This window comes from Pygocentrus nattereri, chromosome 13 (assembly GCF_015220715.1).
Source record: "Pygocentrus nattereri isolate fPygNat1 chromosome 13, fPygNat1.pri, whole genome shotgun sequence".
NCBI classification, from domain to species: domain Eukaryota; kingdom Metazoa; phylum Chordata; class Actinopteri; order Characiformes; family Serrasalmidae; genus Pygocentrus; species Pygocentrus nattereri.
In genome coordinates this window covers 31,611,602-31,618,061 of record NC_051223.1, presented here as the reverse complement: position 1 = coordinate 31,618,061, position 6,460 = coordinate 31,611,602, and positions in this window count along the sequence as shown.

Here is a 6,460-nt window from a genome sequence, read left to right as displayed (position 1 = left end):
ACAGCCAGAAAAAGAGAGATAGAGAGCCAGTGAGAGAGAGAGAGGTGGGTAAACGGGTGTCAGTCTCCATGTTTGAGTTTCAAATCCAAATCTCAGGAACATAAAGTTTTGGAAAAGTGAGGAATGATGGGCGTGTCTTTAGAAATGCTGCTCTGGCCTATTGGTCGACATAAACCAATCGGCGTTGGCGGGGCGGGGCATTCGTTTAACTCAACCAACACGAGAGAGAGAGAGAGAGAGAGAGAGAGAGAGAGAGAGAGAGAGAGCTGTTGAAGAAGTTATGAAGCAGATGGAGAAAAATACACAGACATCTCATTAATCTGAGTTCACAGAATCTCTGAGTCTGTTCGTTATTTATTAGTATGTGTTAATAAGTTTAATAAACGGTAGAAAGTTTATTAATTACAGTGAATCCACAAACCGGACCTGCAGCTAAAAAGCCTGAAATCCTGAAGTTGGATAAATAACATCCAATGCTAGCTTCTATAATATTTAGCACATTTTAGGAACATAATATTAGTTTTGATTGTTTTCTTATCTTCATTTGAAGCATTAACAATATCTAGATATTTAGAAAAGGCGTCGCCCCCATTCACTGCTTTATTATTATTATTATTATTATTATTATTATTATTATTATTATTATTATTATTATTATTATCCTGAATGAAGCTTTAAATGGTCATAGACGGTTTTCAGGCTGACGTTCACTTCACATTAATAAATGAATAAATATGAATAAACAGGGGTCCACGCTGAAGTGAGGGGCGAGGAGTTTGTCTGAGCGCTGGAGCTGATCTAACTCGCCACATCTGAGAAGCACAGAACGTGCGTCCATTTCTGTGAACAATCTTCTAATCGCGAGTCCTGAAGAGCTGCTCTCTGCTCTGTCTGCTGGATGTGCTGTTACTCTGAAGCGGTAAATCACCGACAGAGCATCAGAACAAGGCGGACAGACCCTCGGACTTCCACTGACACGCGTCTCCGAGAGAAGCGGCGAGAGCTTCGCTTTAAACACGTTAAACACGCCAAAGTCCGAACACTCCGAAACTTCAGAACAACTAACGAAACAACAGCGAGAAGCAGAAGAAACTCCGACACAGCGACACAGCGCGCTCACTGAGGGTCCCGAGCAGCAAGAGACCCCATCAAACACCTAGTTCTGGGTTTCCTTTTCTTTTTTAACTCTGTCTGTCAGTCAGTAGCAGAAATATATCACGTGATGACTTTTATTAAAACAAATCCACAAAGCAGAAATATTTATGTATTTATTTATATATTTACGTATGTTGACCACTTTTTGTACTTTCCTCCGCGTACACGCCCTAAACCGCCTTAATCTGCTTTAACACGGTTTGTGTCTTACTGTCTTCTGATTTAACACATTCTGCACTAAAAGTGAGACGAATTGTGCTGTTTCCAACTTTAACACGCTGTCGTGTTGCTTTTTAACACACCTCTTCTAAGAGTGTAGCTGTTATTATGCTTATATACGCGCTTATTACATTTCTTGACCGAAATGAATGAACTAATAAGGTATTGATTAGTTTTCATTCTTGCATACAGTGAAGACGATTTGGTTGGGTGGAGACCCCCCGAGTAGAACCATGAAAGGGTCCCCATATAGGCTGATTTACTAACTTATCATATGAAAGAAAAAAAAACATATAAAACTGGGAAAACTTCTTTTCTAAATAAACTTTCTTTAAGAAACTATTAATTGCGATTTCATTCTGATACATTCTGATACCTCATGTCTTACACACACACACACACACACACACACACACACAGGTGCAGACCGTCACTGGGCCAGCACTTCTCGTCACAGGGGTGGGACCCTCAAGAGTACATCTCAGTACCTTTAGTCAGGGAACATAACTGTATTATAATCCACTGAAGTTACATTGTCCAAGTTGTACTGACTCCTCACACCCCGTCTCGTCTCCAGCCTTTGTAGTTTGTTGTTCTGTTTTAAAACTTTCGGATATGAAAAGGTCCAGATCTGTACTTTTTTCACCTGGAAAAACTTATTAAAGGTGCACAACTGGCCCTTAAAACCGCTGCTGTACCTTTGAGGGAACCTGGACAGAACCTTTATCTCTCCCAGTGAGTTTTCACACCGCGCTAATGGGCAGAAAGCGAGCAGCTTCAGCTGGGGTCAGCGCTCAGGGTGTTCCGAGTGTTGGGGGAAGTGGATGGACAGGCAGCTCTCTTAGCTCCTGAACTCCTATCCCTGCCCGTGTTGTTGACTCTGGCTCGGACCCGCAGCTCGTACGTGGCCTTTCTGCAGCCCGAGCTGTGAAGTGCGCTCAGAGACGGATGTGATTCGGCCTGTCCGGAGAGAGAAACTCCCCGCAGATCAATCCATCAGCCTGCCATTAAAACACAACGGCGATATTCTGCTCATGACCCATCAGTCCGCAGCGTGATTCAGCCGAGCCGGGGCCCGAGCGCGAGGGAATCAATTACAAACGCATAAAGGAAACCATTCGCCTTTCACACCTTCAGCCCTCGGCCCGCATCCAGGAGGCAAAGAAAGTTTCCAAGAGTCTCCGAGAACGTTCCTCCCTATGACACACACAGCAGGAAACTCAGAAGGAGCCCGTCATGAGAAGAAAAACATTGCAAACAACTTCTGAGAGAAGACTGAACTTCGGAGGTGTGAAAAACAAGCATCCCTGCGGTTTCTTTAAAGAACAGAGGCTAAAAAAGGCAGGATGGACGATGAATTCTGAGCAGATTTCTATTTAGTTGATGATGCTTTTCAATTTTCTGTTGAATTCATGTTTTTACTTATTTCCTGACTTTAGTTAAGTGGAAATTAACCCTGACTGATAACCTGATATCAAATATGAAAGTCAATGTGTGACTAAAAGCCTGCCTTGGTGTTTATCAGAGTTTCAGCACTCAGTATAAATAAAAGAAAAATCAACAAAATCAGGCAGAAAATCAATAATAATAAAAACATGGCCCTTTATGCTTATTATTTATTTTTAGAATAAATATAGAATTGTAGAATATTAGAATAAATCACCATCATTATTCTTGCAGCTCACAGACACTCCAGACTAACAATTTCTGAAAAGGTATCTGAGGTTGTTTTTTATAAGCAAAACGTGACATTTTGCAGGTGCTTGAAAAAATGCATATCAAAAATTTGCCAAAAATAATAAAAATATCAGTTAGCATTTATATGTCAAAAAATGGCATATCTGAGTAGCTCAGGGCCTCCTGAAAATAGCAACATATGGCACGTGTGACTGTCACAATATACTTTACAACTGTAATGGACCCCCACAAATTAAACAAAACAAACAAACAAACAAACAATATAAATCCCTCAAAAATCCCAGTTTTCTAAGGGTTGAAGTAAGGGTGATCTGACTGTTAGCTCAGAAGGATCGTATACCCTCTTCTTGCATGTACATTTAAAAATATACAGAAAAGGGCTGTTTATTCTTAGCATTACTGTAATTATTGATGGGATGGTATTTTTAATAATATATTCCATAACACAATCATGTGTGAAATTAAACAAACCACCGTTTATTTAGATTGTCTATGTAGACTAGCAAAGGTTGACAATCTTACAATACTAATAACTCTGATAAATATCCAAAAATGAATTTGTGCAGGATTCAAACATAAACTTTGTTAAGCTGAATTAAGGAGTAATAAAGGAAGATCCACCTGTTGCTATTATAACAAATCAGAGAAAGTATTACTGTACAACACTAACGAGAATCCGTCTAAATGAGCTGGAGATTGTTATAAACTCACTTACCTCTGCAAACTTCATACAACTCCAGGGAAATGTTTATACCATCTCCTCGTGTGCGTTTCACAGAATACGCCCCACGTTTTTCTTGGAAGCGAAGCATTCTTCTCTTAAGGCACCATTTCACCAAAACAGCTGGTTAGAGATGCAAAAAAACAGCAAAAACATTCACAGACAGGGACTAAAAAACATAGAGGAAAGGAAAATGTATTTCTATTACAGTGAGAATGGGCAGTGCTGCATTGTAAGAGTACAGTATTGGCTGTTTGCACCTCACCAGCAGTCATAAAACTATGGTAAAGTGACTGACTGGCACGGATATTCAATCTACAGCCACAGCAGGAACAGCTGTCTCTCTCTCTCTCTCTCTCTCTATCTAACACTCATATGAATAATGCTGGTGCTGGCCATTTCCGGACCTGGGCCTTTTACGAGGGGACGTCTCACTCGCATTCCTCTATCCCTCCATCCCTTCATCCGGGTCAAATCCCCTCAGTGGAAGAGAGCAGTGGGAGGAGGGCAGTGCGGCCTGCAGGACGTGGTCAGCTACAGTGGAGGTGCTGATGGAAGGAGAACCTCAGGGAACGTCTGAGGAGAAACTCCGGAAGAGGGGATCATGTGTTGCAGCCGGACAGGTGCAGAGGTCGATCCTCCACAGACCCCGCTGGGAGACACCATAGCCAAATGTGGCCAGAGGAGCCGGACACTGTTACGACCACAAAGGCGAGGGAAAAAGAAGGGAGGAAATAAACTAGCGTTTAAGGACCCAAGGTCCAGGAACAAGTGTGGATTAGAATGTACTGATTGCTGGGGCCACACTGCAGCAGGGACAGGGCAGACTGTGTGTGCATGATACTACCTCAGTGAGACTGTTGGCAAAAACACTGACCATTGCAAAAGAAGGGAACTATGCTAGAGAAGAAAGGGATCCTTAAAAGGGAGCAGTTTCTTAAAATGTCTGCATAGCTCAAGAGATGTAAACAGTCATTCAGAGTGGTATGATGCTGAAGGGGAACTCCACCGACTTTTCAAAGAATTCTACATCATTAAATAGCTGAGATATAAGCAAAGTCATTCAGTGGTCCGGTGCAAAGTGCTCCACTCTGGAGAGACTTGCCAAGTCAAAACAGTTCACAGTGGTGGTGATAGGAACCAGACACCCACCTCTAAAAGCTCCCTTAAATAAAGTTATTACACTAAATGGTTATGGAATATGCTGCCTGATGGCCGAGACACCGGTAATTTTGTGATAGAGTTGCAGTTTAAAATGAATTTAAATCCTTATATTTAAAGAAATTAATGGTGGATAATTGTCCCCAAATAACCCCCCCCCAAAAAAAATCCCAAAAGACATGTAGGTTCCCTGGTGGGTTTGAATAGTAACTAAAATGGCTATATTTATGATGTAGTCTGTGTGACCCCTGGTTCCTATCACCACTCTACAAGGAACCATTTCACACCAAATCACTCTGAATGACAGTTCACATCTCAAGGACCACATTATTGTGAAAAACTGGTGGAATTTCCCTTTAGATGGTTTATTGTAGAGAAACTCGTGGATTACTTTTGCAGCAGAGGTGATAGGAACCAGTGGTCGAAACCAAAAGCCATTTTATTTACGTTCAAAAACCACAAGCACACCTACACCTGACCTTTTTATATGTAATGTTGATAATGGCACAGTGGTGGTAAATATGGAAAAAAAAAAAGTTTGATTTTGAGGAAAACTTTTTTTATACACACACACAAATATAAAAATATGTAGGTTTTAATAGGTTAAAAGCTAAAAGTTCTCAAAACTATTGTTAACCAATTTGCCAAGCATCAGGCAGAGCATTCATAGCTGCTTTATATATGTTTTCCTCTCTTCAGACATCTGAATCCCATCACCACCAACTTTCTCTACATGACAAACCATTCCAAATGACTTTGTTTACATCTAAGAGCATGCAATCACTGTGTGATGAAATACATTACATACTGAATAATCAATGCACTGTACTAAAGGACTGAAGTTTACGGAGTATCAAAGGGGAATTCAACTGATCTAAAGGGTTTTGTCATTCAAAGTGGTTTGAAGTGAAACAGTTCATTTGTAGAGAAACATACTAGCTCCGATCACTTTAATGGTGGTGATAGTAACCAGGGGTTGTGATGTGTACAATGCATTAAGCCAGTTTATTATCTAAAACCACCAGTAAACCTTTCGTGATGTATTCTGCGAGTCACATGTTGATGAAACTTGCCAAAAAAATAAACACTCTCAAAACACTCATAACAAGAAGTCTCAGGCATCAGGTTGTGTGGCAATAACAACGTAAGAGGGAGCTTTAAGAGGCCTTCAACTCTAGACATTTGGTTCCCATCACTACCACTGTGAACAATTCTGACTTAGTATGCTTGTCAAGAATGGAGCATTTCACATCAACCCACTCTTAATGACAGATTAACCATTTTACAATGCAGAATTAAAAAAAAAAATTGGTGGAATTTCCCTTCAGCCATAAATGCTTTTGTCACTCAAACAACATTACATTAGAAATGTAGCTTAACAGTAGTATGAAGTATTATTGCATGGTCTGCACTGAATTCTCTTTTTCTCACGACGCACAAATCCACACCATATCCTTTCCAACCACTACATGACAGGGAGGCTCCCAAAAACACACAAAACCCAAC